Here is an 18,501-nt window from a genome sequence, read left to right as displayed (position 1 = left end):
CAAAACCTGCCTGTTACTAAAATAAAGAATAAGGATCGTCAAGGTATTGGCATAGCCCTAGTGCCTTTCTGGTTGTAAACATTGTAAAATATTATAGTACAGAGAAGAATGCGAGCCAGAGCAAGCCATATTTATAAAGAGCAGCAATGAAGCAACTGGCCATATGTGGAGCTATCAACATTCAATTGGCTGCTACGGAGGCTCCACCACGTTTATAACTGTTCTTCCTAATGTAAAGAGTCAGATCTTAATGAGTCCTTGTTCTTGTCTTGAACTCAAGATAGCTTTATGCCTATCCCATGCATGCTTAAATTCCTTCAGTGTATTAACCACTACGACTTCTGATGGGAGGCTGTTCCATTTATCTACCACCCTCTCAGTAAAGTAAAAAAAAATCAGACCTGCCAGTAACTTTGAGGATACATCTATAAACAGCCACGCGTTTTAAAGAATAAAATGAGCCGAATGTAGCAGTTACTGAAGTACAGATAAAGGGGTTTGTTCCAGTGAGCCTTTTAGACATATTATACATAAATGTGTCTAAAAGAATTATGACTAAAGTAATAAATCTTCACTTTATCTTACTTGAACTCTGGATTCCTAACAGCATGATAAGAAAGGAGTGAATTATATACCAAATCCACAATCATGACTACATTGAACATAATTTGTAGTGAATCATACCTATTATCACTGTAGGTGGAATGTAAAGGAAAAGTATAAATCAAAATAAGGTCCCGGTGCTCACAAAATAATACAGAAAGTGGATTATTGGTGTAATGTTACTTTAATAATGTAATGGTGTTTTTCACAAGAAAGATGAATACATTTATTTAATTTTGATGCTTTACAAATCAATCAGTAAATCAGAAATAATGCTTCAAGCAACTTCGGGCTCAATTCACTGACCTGTCATAAAGTTAATTGCTGTCAATAGCAATTGTTGATTCTAGATTGTAGCCGCTAAAAAACAGCTATGTTTAATTCATAAAAAAAGAGTGTACAGAGTATTAGTGCTTCTACAATGGATAGATCTTTCACATATATTCAACACCATCAAAACTTTGTCAAGAATGAAACAAGACAAATCTAAAGAAATTTAATACACAGAAGAAATAAACACCCTGCAAATACACGGAGAGGCAAATACATATTATAACAGTAAAAAATGTATCCTTTCAATGCCAGAACTATAATTTATAAAAGAAGCTAGAATTCTTCTCCTATACTAAATTATATGTCACGGTTAGGTGTTACATAGATTTTTTTCGCAGTCCCAATGTTTGGAATATAGAAAAATAAAAAATAAAAATATTTTTTGGAACTTAACTTTATCAAATGATACATATACAGACATCATAACAACCTGCACTCTACTAAATGTACTTCATTAGCTGTAATGAGCTTCTGCTGTGGCAAAAACCATTCAATGCTTGGAATACAGAAAAATAAAAATGTATTTTTTAGAACTTAACTTTATCAGATGATACATATACAGCCATTATAACAACCTGCATTCTAATAAATGTACTTCATTATTAATGAGCTTCTGCTGTGGCAAAAAAAACATTCTTAACATCAATTGATAATGACCAATAAGTAAACAAGCTAGATTTTTGCCCTAGGTGGAAAAGGTGCTGTGGATAACCCTATCATTGTTAACCATGTACGAGGTGGTTGGCCAAGTAGAAGTTTAAATGTGTCTGTACCTCTGTTACTCCAAATTTTATAGTTTAAATATATCGGGTTTGGTTTTGTTTGTAACTGGGACCTAGATTAGATGGTAAATTTGTGATAACGAGGGAAGCACTGGTTAGTTAGTCTCCGAACTGGAGTAGGTTGTTTTCTTGATTATATTACTTGCCTTCAAAGAAACACTACATTTAATTCTTTGAAAAAAATACTTTATTCTGTTATTCTGATGGCTGACTCCTCAGTTCAACTTGGCCATCCATATGTGATTTAGTTGCCCAAAAATAATTTCTGCATGAGTTAAAGGTCCTTTAACGGCCAGTCTCTAATATGTCCCTACATTATACATTGTCAACCCAGTCTGGATAGTAAATGCGCTTGTCTGAAAAGGGACTTAAAATATTAAGGGAGTGTTTGGGCAGCTACATTTAAAGTACAAATAAACCACAGCGCAACGTTATTTAAAGAACTAACTTAAACTATGCATGAGACAGTTAATGGGATTTTATAAGTTTATATTAGAATAAACTCTAGCAATTTCCTGATGTAAACATTTACTCAATGTCGAAGCTACAACCATCATAAAAAGGTGTCCTACTGGGAATTATAAAGATACATTTAGAAATGATGTTATTTGCACCACCAACAGTGCAATTCAAACTGTTTGGAACAAAAATAACTTAATGAATGCATAAGATGTGCAGCTAAATGGAAGAATTTTGGAAATTTTGATGGGTATAAAATTAGAAAAGAAGGTTATCATTGGAATTTTCATTAAACGCCATCACCCGCGGCAATGGATTACCCCCAGCCCTTCCCGTATAGTGAATGTACTGTTACAAATCTTTTTAGATGACTATCTTGTGTTGATTTCTTATTTTGGCGAGGAGAAGTAAAGGTAGTGATCGACCTAGACAAAACATAATCTATGTGATGTAGCAAGTTAAGGGAAGAAAAAGAACCCAATGTGTGAATTTTGTGTTTTGCTCATCTGTCAACATGAATGTTCTAGATGTGTTTATGGCATCCAAACGTAATGTGGTCTCTTATTCAACACAATAGGTAGAACAGAATATGTTAGAGAAAAAAAATAGTTTCTAAACATTTATAACAATTATAATATAAAAGGGGTATTTCCTGAAATCCTGGCTGTGGTAACAATTATGAGGACCTAAGGCAGAATATACATATGCTTAGAGCAATAATTTTTAGTATGTAAGCAGTATTGTTTCATTTAATTATGAAGAAATAGGATTTTTAATATTTCTATGTGTTCTACTGACTTGCCACAGGTAAAAGTCATTAGAAAGTGGAATAGATGTCAAAATTGTAGCTGTAAAGTCAAGCAAGCACAGCCTCTATAGCATGCAGTAAAAGCACTATGAGCTTTGAAGTCATGGAGCATCAGGATAAGACATCATCTCCCAGCACTCAACAGCAAGAAGGGTCAGGCAAATAGAACTGCCCAAGGTAAATAGATCACTAGCCCATACACTTATAAGAGTATATAGGGAAAGGCTTAATGGAAATACATTAGCTCTACCATAAACAAGCCAGTCGACGTGGGCCATCACCCATATATCACGTGACCATTTACAATGGCGGTTTCCGGATTTGCAGATAAAGAACCATTGCTAAAACAACTATTCTAGAATCCACTTTTCTTTGGTTCTACTCAATAGAACATTATACTTAATAATTAAATAATCCCTCAAGTCTTCATAACTTCAAAAGAAAACTAAAAGAAAACATTTTAACTGTAGCACTACGGTAACCGACATATTATGATGTCACACACTATGAGAACCCCTGAAAATGGCACTTATTTCCACACCTTAATTATATTTGTATGTCTGCAAACTCCCTACTGATACTTAGACTGTGAGCTTGATGGAGCTGGGACCCCCCGTCCTAATGTATTTATACCTATTGTACCCCATTTAAAAGATCTGTTTATTAGTACTCAATAGTTCTTATTGTATGTCCCCTTTGTTATCCTGTAAAAAATGTAAAGAACTAAGTACATCTCATCACTCAACAAATAAAAATACATACATACATACTAAGAAAAATCACATTCATTAACCCATGCTACAGAAATTAAATAGCTTTTGAAACATGAGAGAAAAATGCCCTTCAGCTAACTTGGCAAATAGTTCCTACGATGACCTTTTATTGTCTCACGGGCCGGATATGTACTTTGTGTGGAATTGTGTATTTTAGTTTTTAGATAATATAGACATTATGAATATTATTTTGGGAAGTGCAATAAACCATTTCTGTGTGCATAAATGTCCCTTTTGTCTAAGATAAAGGTGAACTCCCACTAAATGTTTTATTAAGTTTTTCACTGCATTGCATGATTCTCTTTCTGACAAAACTTCTAGTATTTTTCCATAAAATAACATTTTAAGGTAACTGCCATTTGGGTTCTTGCTCTGTTATCTAATCTACTGGACAAACACCCTGACTCTATACTTACTATACTGCCTATGGGAAACAACATATTGGCTAAGTGGAGACACTTTGACTAATAAAAGTCACACAAAATATCACAACTGACAGAAAGTAAGTTTAGAAGCTGCAGTGATTCTATTCATTGTATTATTAAATAAGTCAACAGTCCCCAAATGTCACTTTGTATGACCCACATCTATTCTATATCTCTGCTCTCATCTCAAAATACTCTCTGCTCATGACTTGCGCCTCTACTCAACTCATCACTTCTTCCCGCACACGCGTCCAGAACCCACATGCCTGCTCTTTGGAACTCCCACCTCAGTCTGTTGCTCTTACCTATCCAACTTCAAACTCTTACTAAAAACCCACTTGTTTGGAAAAAAGTAAGCTCTATCCTCCTAATATCCTACAAACATCGTTAACAAAGCTGTTTCCCAGCTTCAAGATCTCTAGGCCACTGATTTCTCAACTTGTGAAGCTCTTCATGACTCCATCACAGCTACCTCCACCTTTTTCATAGACAAGATATATTGAAGAGATCTCCAGTACATTTGTTGGTTCCTTCTTATAACCATTTTTTTCAAATATTATCAATCAAGTAAATTAAAAGTTATATTTTATTTGTATCACAAGTTTGCCCGTGTAAGTTTAGTTTCACTTACTATTTGGGTTTGATTGCCTTTTTCCACCCTGCATTCATCCAACACCAACATGCCCTTTCTCCGCAGTAGAAGACCATGAAACCATCCTCATACCTTACCAAGCATCCCCTTACCTTCTGTCTTAATACCTCCTAACAACCTAATAGAGAGTGAGCTTGCAAGTACAGAGCTGTCTTATCCTTCTGTATTGCTAATGTTATGTCTTTATCTCAATGTAACAGTGCTAAAGAATCTGATGGTGCTTTATAAATACATTGTAATATAACCTGTCACTCTTTTCTCACCTGACGTTCTTCTAGGAACTTGGATGAGTCTTCTGGGTATGAGTGTATCAAAGTATTCTGCAGCTCTGAACGTCCCAATAATGTGTATCGAAACAGCAGAAAATGTGGAACATGCACACAAAATACATTATTCTAGTACTGATAATACTTAATTATAGGAAGAATAAAAAGTAAGTGAACATTTTTGTTACAAACGTAACATGCACTTCTATTCCAAAAGCGAGACAGCTACATACAGAACACGTCTGTAATCTTATCTGTAGTCCTTGTGCTACAAACACTAGTCCGGCCAAGAAAGAAATGACTCCTTATCCAATAACAGTTTTGTTTGCTTTTTTGTTGATGTGATTAGAACAGTAATGAAAACGGTCATCCTTGGACTAATGAATATGGGACAGTTTAATTATCTCGGGGCTGGTGTTTACAAAATGGCCCAGCTAATGTCGGCCAGATGTCATATCTGTGGGAAATACAGGAACCATTCAGCACAGGCCTGGTTGGGCTTTCTGAAATGTTTGTGTCCTTATCAATGTTCTAGACAGTTTGTGGAGGCTTTCGAATTCCCACAAAGAGTGTGTATTGACATTTAAACCACTCGAGATAGCTATTTGCAGATGTTTCAAATTTACTTGAATTGGTTAATAAATATGTTTTGACAACTCGGAATAAACAAAAGCTTTGCTGTGCGTCTGCTAGAAACCCGTCGCACAAAAAAACAACCATAAATCTTTCATTTTTTATTGGTGTTTGCAGCTTCCAAATGTTCGAAATGAACAAACTATTCTCAGAATTTTGATCCAAAATAATTTGCTGCAAGATCTAGTGCTGAGACTTGGTGACGTGAAATGCTTTCTAGTAATAAATTACCTTCCATCTTGCCTGGCATGGGAATAATTTACATTGACAGAAGCTGTATTTTCTTGTACTTAAAGAGGAAGCCCCACAGAATTTTTTTCCCATGTTGAGCATAAAATCCAGTGTAGGCTTCACACCTTTTCCTAAAAAAAAATACAGTTTTGGGTCGGCAACAGTGGAGCCACAAAAGGGTTGGAGCCACACAATGTTGCATGACCCTGTGAGATTGAGATTCAGGCTCCTTGGTATAGGTATTCCCTGACAGTGCTACCCTGGCTTCAAAGGGCTGATCACCGGCTCCGCTGGTAAAATACCGGTCGGAAGTCAACCATAATCCTGTGCTGTATACAGTATCTCTATAAACTTCTGTTATCTACAGACCTGTTGTCAGTCATGTGATATCTTAGGTGACTTCTCCATGCGAACATCAAGCTGAGCTGATTCTTTATGGCAGTGCTAATGAAGTCCATCCTTCAATAGACTTTAATTAATAATAGTGTCCAACTTGGTGATTAAGACTGAGACATCCTATTGGTTATCACAGGCAGTATGATTAGGAGTAAGGGACTAGAGCACAGGTAGAACACATATAAATGACTAATATGTAGCCAACTGAAAACATTACATTATGTGAAAACTAGAACTATTTAAAAAAATAAAAATCTTTTGAAAAATGTATTTTTGATCCGTTATTAATAATAATAATAAAAAAATGGTGGGTGTTCCGCTTTAACGTTACTGTTTTGCTGCGTTGCTTTGCCCTCTGGCATTTCTAGGATTAACACACTTCACCAAAGCTCAACTTTAAAGTCAGCCCTGTAGAGGTATCATTGCCGTCACACTATTTGTTTTTATGTATTTTTCCGTTTTTATGGTGATTATCTTCATGGCTGACCTGTTGCTTCTGTTTGTTGACCGTAAGCAGAATATTATGACATTTGTGTCTGAGAGGGGGCTGGTGCACACAAAAAGCGGGCACAGCATATACATACCAAATAAATAATACGGTGCTGCAGGTAGAGAACATGTCTTGACTTTCCTTGAGAGATTATGTATAGATGAGGGAGACTGCATAGGGGTCCTAAGCAAAATAATTTCTAGACATAGGGGCATCTATAATACATATCCAAACAACAGAATTGTTATTATTATTTATTATTTTATATAGGGCTGTTATATTTTACAGCACCCTATGGGCTTCCTGAAGGCTCCTTTTCTCCTTATATGGAAGTGGCACCTTTTCTCCTTATATGGAGATACCACCTATGTCTATATGTAAAGATGGATATGCATCACTCTGGACACCAGAGAGGTACCCATTACAGACATGGCAGATCACAATATTGGGACTGTCTTATTAACCAAAGGAAATTTGGAGATGTGATTCCTGTTGGACTATTACGAAATCCCCAAGCCATGGCTTCCTAGAGAACATGACGATGGGATACTTTGCAGGTGATTTAACCCACTCCATCATGGTCATTGTTATCAACGCTTATACTCTATAACATTATAACGTCCTCTCTCAAATTTTACAGGTTTTTGCCAAATTGCATGCGCAATCACTACCAAAATTATGAAAAAAGGATTTCTAAAGAAACAAAATTGTATTTGGCCATGCCAATATTTTTGTCATTATAGTTGTAGTTAAAGAGTTATGCCTTTGAGGAAAAAAACCCAACATGAATGGGCCTGCATTTCTTGTGCAACATTACAGGCGTAAGGAACTGTTTGAATCAGTGACATTAGCAGTCTGCAGAACATAAATCAATTTCAAACAAACCTTGAATAGACAGGAAAAACATTGGGTTCTAACCTAAGATACGTTGTCTCCAAATAAAACATCTGGTCATGTTTTCGATGTGCATTTTAAAATTCCACGAGTAATTCCAAGGACTAATTCACACCCAGATTCCTTCGTAAAACAGCTAATACCCTTTATTGTAATGGAGTTTATCTCTTATTTCCATTACATTTCAGCTAGAGAGAAAACATTGTTATAGAAAAGGATGATGAAATCCTACAGATTGACAGGGTTTGTACTTCCAAATAAATGTATGATTATTTATGCAAAGGGGATAAAATATAAACCGCAATAAAAAAAGAAATAAAAAATAAAAAATCTGTGTTCCGGATCAAAATAAGAACCATTCATAAACTACAGTTGTCAAGAAATCTATGCAGATTGTAACGAGACGTTAAAAAAATCTTTATGAGTTTATTCTCAGTTTGTACTGAACACTATAGTCTTTCACTGACATCACAGGCTTCTGCATACACCATAAAAAGACATTGATGATGAGGACTTTCAATCCGGACCGAAGGTGCAAAGGTTAAAAACTCAAGTTTTTCTGGTTGAATCCAGTTCTCTTGGTACATTTAGTCTTTTATTGTAGAAACATTGTGGCAAAAAAAAAAAAAATAGTACATATGACTTGCTCAGACCTTATCTTTTTATTTACTTTCGGAGACTTTTTTCCTTGTCGATGACCCTAATGTCATGTATATTGTCAGTACGGCCAAAGAAGCACATTTCCTAACAACTAGTGTAGAGGTTGTTTTCGAATTAGGGTGCAAAAACGAGACAAGTAGCCAAATCTGAAAGTTTCATTTTTTTTCCCTTTAGTAGAAATTTCAATTTAATATAGATTAAGATACCTTCAATATTGAAAAACGTGACAGGAAAGTCATTTGTTGGAATGGTTTGTTGAGCAATGGTGAAAATCCATGGAGTATGGATAAATACATGGAGGTCTGCAGGGTTGGGGCAAGAGGGGGCACTTGCCTTCCCCTGGAAAATGTCCACACAAAATTTTTGACCATTTTGAACCCCCATATCATCAATGGTCTAGTATCACACTATTTAACATCTAAGGCTTCCATTTCCTAGTTTATCAAGATACTTTTAAGCGGTCTAAGCTAAAGGATTTAGGTGACCTATATAAAGTAATTTATACACTCTACACATTATTATACACAATACTTAAACTTGAATTATGATACATTTCCTTCCTTTGAAAGGGTCATTTCCCTCCATCTTCTCACTGGACCAGGTAGATCAAAGGGAAACCTACCCAACCGCTTAAGCTGCCTATAGGTACTAATCCCATCTATAAGGATCTGTTTGGAGCCTGAACTAGAAGTCATTTTTCCAAGATGGTCACTCCAGACTCCCCATACTTCCCAGTAAATTATGGAACTTTAAAATATATGTTGTCATAAAAAAATACATATTTTAAAGTGATCATTTTGTGTCTCAATACAAGTTTAAAGTGTTTATTATGATTTGAAATTACATAAAACCTCAGTGTTTATGTATCCAGTATCCCTTTCAATATGGGTTAGGGTCTGTTTATTCTGAATAACGATTTCACTGGTACCACAAGATGACGAGGCAGATTGTGTTAAAGAACAGGTGTGAGGTTGCCAAAAACATTGAGACATGTTCATTGTTTTGTTAAATTATGTCTCTAACTGTCAACCCACAACATGTTGCTGCTAACCCCTAAAAAAGCAGAACAAATTACACTGCTCATGAAACATGTCCAACCCTGCTGATTAATTTAGTAATCTTTTATATATCTATTGGACTTGTGCTTTCAATCTTGCATGAATTGCAAATTTACCGAAAACAAGGCCAGACCCTCCCTCCACAAAGCTAAGAATTTTCAGCCTTTTCCCTCACGCTCTTGTTTACCCTCTCTAAGTGTTTCACTACCTTCTCTGACGACCAATTCTGCTTCTGCGCGCGTGTGTGTAGGGGTGCTTCACTGAAAACAGCACAATTTTGACAGAAGTTCACCTCAGGGCAAAATGGTGGCACTTTCCGTGACATCGTCTTACCCAATTGGAGGATGGGATTTCACCTGGCACAAACTTCCTCCAAAATGGCAACACTGTCTGTGACATCCTCTCCCCTGATAAAAAACAATTTTGGGCATTTCTGGCCCATTTGGACATGTCTAATATATATATACTAGTATATATAAACTAGAAACAAACTTGGACATGTCTAATACATATATATATATATATATATATATATAGTATTGACACCAGACAAGCCAGAAGGCTTGTTTTTCCCTCAGAAACCTCATGGTGCTGCTACAACCACAAGGGATTCTGGGTAGGAGCATGCAAATAAGGTTAACAATTATCACCTTTGCCTCTATATCCATATATATATATATATATATATATATATATACCGTATTTGCTTGATTATAAGACGACCCTGATTATAAGACGACCCCCCGAATCTGAATATTAATTTAGGAAAAAAAGAAAAAGCCTGAATATAAGACGACCCTATAGGAAAAAAGTTTTACCAGTAAATGTTAATTCATGTAAACTATTTTTTTAATAAAAGCTATGATTGATAAAATTATTTTGGTTTTATTCCCTTCTATTTTCCAACCTGCCCCCCAGTTATGCACATCTGCCCCAGAAATGCCTTATACCCCCTATATGCCACTGTGCCCCATGATATGCCTTTTAACCCTCTAAATGCCACTGTGCCCCATGATATGCCTTTTTACCCTATATGCCACTGTGCCCCATGATATCCCTTTTGACCCCCTATGTGCCACTCTGCCTCCAGAAATGCCTTATACCCTAAAAGCCACTCTGGCATTTAGAGGGTTAAAAGGCATATTATGGGGAAGAGTGGCATATAGGGAGGTTTAAGGCATTCAGGAGGCAGAGTGGCGTATAGAGGGTTAAAAAGGCATTTCTGGAGGCAGAGTGGCATTAAGGGGGTTAAAAGGCATTTCACAGAGCACTCTGCCTCCAGAAATGCCTTATGCCCGCCATTTAACACTCCCCCGCCCCCCCCCAAACTTACCGGTGCTTCTGACTTCCCTGTCATGTAGCCGGGGCAGCGTGTAGATCCCACGCACTTACGCTGCAGCCGGAAGGAGTTCCCCGCACCGCAGAGTTCCCCGCACTACATCTACACGCTGCCCCAGCTACACACCGGGGACTCAGAAGTACTGGTAAGTGGGGCGGGGGGGGGGGGGGGGAGACAGGAGGATCCAGGTCCCCTGCAGCTGCGGGGGATCTGGATCTTACTCGTCTCATAGTCAGACCTATTTGAGGTCTGATTATAAGACGACCCTGATTATAAGACTGAGTCTGAAAATAAGTCTGAAAAAAACCTTGTCTTATAATCGAGCAAATACGGTATATATATATATATACACACACCAGTATATATACACTAGAAACAAATACAACATTATTTCAGAAAAATATTTCTGAATATAAGATGAGCCCAAAATTTTAATATTTATTTGGGAAAAAAGAAAAAGCTTGAATATGGTAAAAAACAGCAACCTTAGGCATAAATATTGAGGATTGCGCCACACTATATGGCCATATATTGCTTCGACTGCCACCACGTCAACGTACCCCAAGTTTGGCGAGTCCTATATAATTTCTTATGGCTATATTACTTACCATGAGCTGAATCAGTGGGGCTGCTTTCCATTTTAACCCAAATGAGACTCTGAAACCATTTAAAGCCTTCTCTGGATGCCATTAATGAGGCACCTGTGTGTCAGGAGGGGCTGTTCAACCTTAAGGATTGTCAGAACTTGCGCAGCACACAAAAAACATACATTAAAAATATATGTGTACGATATAGAGAAACAATTATTCCTTTCATCAATGGAGCTGATGGGACTTGGCCCCCATTCAGTGTCCTGCACAAGGTCAATTTTTCTTTATCCTTTATTCTCCATTAAATTATGTTAATGACACCGATGTAATTGACAGAAGACAATCTCTGTGAAACTTTTAAAACATAAAGCAAACAACCCTAGCATTCTTCTAGTAAACCTGATTATATATACATATACAGCATATACGGTATATTGTGTTTATTTTTTTTCCCACACACTAACGGTTACTTTACCCAGATTACTGATTTATCTCAATTACACTAATAGTAAAAATGTTTAATTGCAAAAATGATTGTGCAATTGTCTCATAAAATACCAGGAACACTCATGAAAGTGACTCACAGAGGCCATTACTGCCTCCAGAGTGAACGTGCGAGTCTGCCATAGATTACTTTTTACCCATTTGCTATTAGCAGCTGTATTTGTTAAACCTGTACTTTGTATGCGTACAAACCGTGTACAGTGTAACAGAGAACAATAATGATTAACACGGTAACAAAACTGAAACTCGTGTAAAAAGCAATAGAAAGATGAGAAAGTTGGGTGAACTTCAGACTGCTGTGGTTTCTACGTTTTTATGTTTTACTGTCGGGGGTAGTGATCACAGTATACAATATATGCAATAAATGATTTACAATAAAGTACATTTTTCCTTGATAAGATAGAACGGCAGATGGACATGTCTTTACGAGCGTGAGTAAGTTATAAAATCAAGAAGGGGAGTTTTTTTTTCCACTATAATCCTGAGTCGTGATTCTGCTCGTATTGCGAAAGTAAATACCAGGTGATTTCCATCTGTGGCTATGGCCTGTTCCACAGCTGTAGTGGAACGGTAGACATTATCCATGAAATTTTTGGGGTTTATTTTTTGCATCCATGACGGTTTCAGTTCGGACTTTTAAAATAAAACATATGTTGTAGAAAGATTTCCCAAATGAATATGCTGTGTCAGATTATTATTTTTTTTTGGACGTATTGCGAAATAGTTGGCTGGTTTTGAAAAAAGTCAAAGGCTGTTTGAGGCCTGTTTTGGAAAATGACTGTCAGGGTCCTACCTCACTCCCCCGTCGGCAGCACAGGTCTCCACCCGATGGTGGAGTCGCGGGACGCCCGGGACTTCGTCCGCGCACCACGCGGCCCCGTTGTACGCGACCGCGAGCCATGCGGTCGCGGCCTACTGCGGCCTACGGTAGGCCGCATCCCCGGACTCCAGTGCAGCGAATGCCGCACGGGAGAAACGCCACACGTGGAGTGATGGCGGGGAGGCGTGGCCGGCGTCTCCAATAATGAATTACTCCTGGTCAGGGGCGGGACGAGTAGTGATGGACAGTCACTACTCCATTGTACATACTGAGGAGGGGAGGAGCTGATTTCTAGAGGGCTATTTAAACCCACAGCTTCTAGGCCTCATTACTTGATTGTCCAAGTCTCTACCTACCCGTTTTGCTGATACCTGTGTTGAAACCTGTATGCTGTTACCTCTTTACTGGATTTACTGGACTTTTGACCTCGGCTTGTTATTGGACTTTGATATACCTCTCCTACCCTTGATCTCGGCTTGCTTAATGGACTTTGCTACACTTCACCTACCCTTGACCTCAGGATTGCTACACGGTACAGTTTATGCCTTTTTCTATTCTGTGGAATAAACTTGCTGATATTCCTGATATTGCCTGTTCTGACTCTATCACATATCTGGTGTCTCACTGCGCTACGCTCCAAACCCTGCATACCCTACAAAACAATCAAGTCATTATGGAGCTTGCAGGAGTCACTGATGCCATACTCACCCTCACGCAACAGATAGCTGCCTTGGCTCATACCGTGCAAGGGATGCAAGAGAACCAACAGACATTAAGGGCTGAAGTGCGAGCCTTACAAGCAGGACCACCAGCAGAAGCACCGGCACCCCTACCCGCTGTCGCCCCTCCTGTGGTAGAAGCCATGGCCGTCCAAGCACCTGAACCCCAAGTACCTTTACCCGAACGCTTCTCAGGAGACCGCTCTAAGTATAGAACCTTCATCACTTCATGTGAGTTACTGTTTGTTCTCAAACCAAGAACATATGCTACTGACTTTATTAAAGTGAGGACTGTTATCTCCCTACTCACGGGAGCCCCTATGACCTGGGCTCATCATCTCCTCCAGGTGAATCACCCGTCTCTTCATGATTGGAATGATTTTCGTCAGGCTTTGAATACACTCTATGACGACCCCCATAGAACCTCCACAGCTGAAACCACATTAAGGTCCTTAAAACAAGGAAGGAGGCCAGTTGAGGACTATATATCTGATTTTCGAGGAGTAGCCTTAGAGACTCAGTGGAATGAACCCGCTCTCGTTAACCAGTTTCGCCTGGGGCTGTCAGAGCACCTGAAGGATGAATTAGCGAGGGTAGGCGTACCAGAGACCATGGAAGACTTGATACACCTGGTTACTCAGGTGGACCGGCGACTCCGGGAACGACGCCTAGAACGCTCTAATGCAACAGTTCCTTCACCTCGTTATACTCCATCTGTTACCTCCACCAACGCTCCGGTTCCTGATAACACTGTGGAACCCATGCAGATCGGACTTGCTCGTGGTCCCTTAACATCCGCTGAAAAAGAGAGAAGGAGGAGCGCTAACTTATGCCTCTATTGCGGTGGTCCGGGTCATACTGCTTACACCTGTCCAGTGTTAGCCTCCAGAGGTAAGCCGACCCTGCCTCCATCTCTTTGTATATCTTCTGTGTTCCTAGGAAAGCTGACCACTCACCTGTCTCTCCCTGTTTCATTACAGTGGGGAGGAAAAAGGATTCACCATAATGCTTTCATAGACTCCGGAGCAAGTGAAAGCTTCCTGGATATCTCCCTGGCTCAAGCCTTGCACATCCCTACGCAAACCAAGAAGCAACCATTAACCATTCGCCTCGTGGATGGGAATCCCATTCAATCAGGACCGGTCACCAAAGAAACTCAACCCATCTCCATCACGGTCGGGACCGGACATCAAGAACGCCTTTGTTTCAATCTGGTACAATCACCCATGTTCCCTATCATAATGGGACTACCCTGGCTTCGCACCCACAACCCCCACATCAATTGGGCCACAGGTGCGGTGTCCTTTTCATCAGACTTTTGTATGAAATATTGCCGTCCTTCCTTACGCTTGGATTCTGTCCACACCATTTTCTCAGCCGTTTCCGACCCACGCCCCGATAACCCAGAAATACCCGCTCCATATCGGTCCTTCACAAAAGTATTCGATAAAAAAAAAGCTGAACAACTGCCACCCCACAGGTCATATGACTGCCCCATAGACTTGTTACCTGGTGCGGCAATCCCATTCGGCAGGATATTCCCTTTGTCCGAACCAGAACTGAAGGTGTTAAAAGACTATGTGGAGGATAACCTACGCAAGGGGTTTATCAGACACTCTACCTCACCTGCCGGGGCTGGTATCTTTTTCGTGGGAAAAAAAGATGGTGGTGTGAGACCCTGTGTGGACTACCGCGAACTGAACAAAATAACCATCAAAAATAAATATCCGCTTCCTCTGATACCCGAATTAATGGACAGACTACGTGGGGCGAAAATTTATAGTAAAATTGATTTATTAGGAGCTTATAACCTTGTGCGGATGAGAAAAGGTGATGAGTGGAAGACGGCCTTCCGCACACGTTACGGTCACTTCGAGTACAGAGTCATGCCATTTGGACTCTGTAACGCCCCAGCCACGTTCCAACACTTCCTACATGACATATTCAGAGACTTATTGGATACATGTGTTATCATTTACCTTGACGACATACTCGTGTATTCATCATCCCTTCTGGAACACCGGAAACATATGGCTCAGGTTCTCACACGTTTACAAGAGAACCATCTCTACGCAAAACTGGAGAAATGCACGTTCGAGACGACCAAGATCGAATATCTTGGATTCATCATCACCCCTGATCAGATTGAGATGGATCCCAAAAAGATCGAAGCCATTCTACAATGGCCAACACCTACCTCTGTTAAAGCTGTCCAAAGGTTTGTGGGGTTTGCCAACTTTTACAGACGATTCATCAACGGTTTTTCACGGATAATTCAACCCATAACTCAACTGACCAAAAAACAAACACCGTTCCACTGGACTCTGCAAGCTCACCATGCTTTCGAACTCTTAAAACAAAGATTCACTAATGCCCCCATCCTTGTATTACCTGATCCGGAGAAAGCTTATTATGTGGAGGTAGATGCCTCCGGGACTGCTGTAGGTGCGGTACTATCCCAAAGACACGGGGAAAAGGAAACACTACACCCCGTCTCCTTCTACTCTAAACGTCTCAGTCCTGCAGAGAGCAACTATTCGGTCGGGGATCGAGAATTACTTGCCATTAAAATGGCCCTGGAGGAGTGGCGCCACTTGCTGGAAGGAGCCCAACACCCTATAACAGTTTTTACAGATCACCGCAACTTGGAGTACCTCCGTACAGCGCGAAGACTGTGTCCCAGACAGGCTCGGTGGGCACTCTTCTTCACCCGATTCCAGTTGCATATAACCTACCGTCCTGGTACTCGCAACGGGAAAGCAGATGCCTTGTCACGCCTATACGAGGATCGCGAAATGACCAAAAGTGAAGGAGACACCATTCTCTCGTCAGGCCATTTTCTTTCCCTACAGACGACTCTCTTCCAAGCCCTGCAAACACATAGCAGCTCTCTTCCCCCTGGGATTAATAATATCCCTCTGCATTCCGAAAAGGGATTCCTGTTCAAGGACAACCAGATCTATGTTCCTCCGCCGGTCAGAGCCGACGTTTTACAGGCAGCTCATGATCATCCTTTGGCCGGTCATGGAGGCGTACTAAAGACCTTTTCTTTGCTTAACAGAACCTTCTGGTGGCCCAAGATGAAGCAAGATGTCCTCACTTATGTTCGTTCCTGTGACACCTGTGCCAGGGCAAAAGACCCAACGACAAGACCCGCTGGCTTGCTACAACCTTTAGCAATACCTACTAGGCCATGGGAAGACATTACAGTGGACTTTATAGTTGACCTACCCGCGTCACACCAACACAACACCATCATGGTTGTAGTTGATCGTCTCACGAAGATGGCCCATTTTGTTCCTGTCCGCCACTTACCTACAGCTGCTGAGACAGCTGATCTGTTTATAACTCACATTTTTCGTCTGCATGGAGTTCCTCGTTCCATTTTATCCGATAGAGGGGTCCAGTTTACGTCCAGATTTTGGTCCGCCTTTTGCCACGGTCTCCAACTCCAACGATTGTTGTCCTCAGCCTACCACCCACAAACCAACAGACAGACCGAAAGGGTTAATCGAGTTCTGGAACAATACCTCCGTTGTTACATATCCCATCACCAAGACAATTGGTATCCTATGTTGCCTTTGGCAGAATTCGCCTATAACAATCAAATACACAGTTCCATCAGGATGTCACCATTCAAAGCCAACTATGGCTACGATCCGTTGTTTCATGTTTACTTACCTCGTTCCTCTACCGTTCCACCAGTCACGGATCGCCTCCAACTTCTTCAGCAGGGATTTCTTACCTTACAACGGCATCTTCGGAAGGCACAACAGGACTACAAACGACACGCAGATAAAAGGAGAAAACCAGCACCAACATACCAAGTGGGTGATAAGGTGTGGCTTTCATCCTCACACATTAAACTCCCGGGTCCCGCAAAGAAACTCAACCCTAAATTTTTAGGTCCCTTTGCCATTACGGCGGTGTATGGTTCGACAGCAGTCCGTCTGGAACTCCCCGCTACTTGGCGCATACACCCTACTTTTCATGTGTCGCTCCTCAAACGATGGGTCCCTGATCCCTATCATAGAAGTCCACAGACTCCTCCACCCCCAATCACAGTGCAGGGGTCTGAGGAATACGAGGTGGACAGCATCCTGGACTCTCGCATAAGGTACGGAAGGCTGGAATACTTAGTGAGCTGGAAAGGATACAATCCCGAAGAACGTACTTGGGAACCTGCTACACATGTGCACGCCCCCTCCAAGGTGCGCACGTTTCATGTGACACACCCTAGCAAACCATCACCGGAACGCCCCCGGAGGTCGCGCATACGGGGGGGGTCCTGTCAGGGTCCTACCTCACTCCCCCGTCGGCAGCACAGGTCTCCACCCGATGGTGGAGTCGCGGGACGCCCGGGACTTCGTCCGCGCACCACGCGGCCCCGTTGTACGCGACCGCGAGCCACGCGGTCGCGGCCTACTGCGGCCTACGGTAGGCCGCATCCCCGGACTCCAGTGCAGCGAATGCCGCACGGGAGAAACGCCACACGTGGAGTGATGGCGGGGAGGCGTGGCCGGCGTCTCCAATAATGAATTACTCCTGGTCAGGGGCGGGACGAGTAGTGATGGACAGTCACTACTCCATTGTACATACTGAGGAGGGGAGGAGCTGATTTCTAGAGGGCTATTTAAACCCACAGCTTCTAGGCCTCATTACTTGATTGTTCAAGTCTCTACCTACCCGTTTTGCTGATACCTGTGTTGAAACCTGTATGCTGTTACCTCTTTACTGGATTTACTGGACTTTTGACCTCGGCTTGTTATTGGACTTTGATATACCTCTCCTACCCTTGATCTCGGCTTGCTTAATGGACTTTGCTACACTTCACCTACCCTTGACCTCAGGATTGCTACACGGTACAGTTTATGCCTTTTTCTATTCTGTGGAATAAACTTGCTGATATTCCTGATATTGCCTGTTCTGACTCTATCACATATCTGGTGTCTCACTGCGCTATGCTCCAAACCCTGCATACCCTACAATGACTTATTATCAAATTTTATTTGCATGCCTGTCTCTCAGTAGGTTTATTCACTAACATCTGAGTTTTCCTTTGAGTT

Source organism: Sceloporus occidentalis, unplaced genomic scaffold (genome assembly GCF_023333645.1).
Source record: "Sceloporus occidentalis isolate IW3139 unplaced genomic scaffold, rSceOcc1.0.p SCAF_15, whole genome shotgun sequence".
Classification (NCBI taxonomy): Eukaryota; Metazoa; Chordata; class Lepidosauria; order Squamata; family Phrynosomatidae; genus Sceloporus; species Sceloporus occidentalis.
This window is presented reverse-complemented; position numbering follows the sequence as displayed.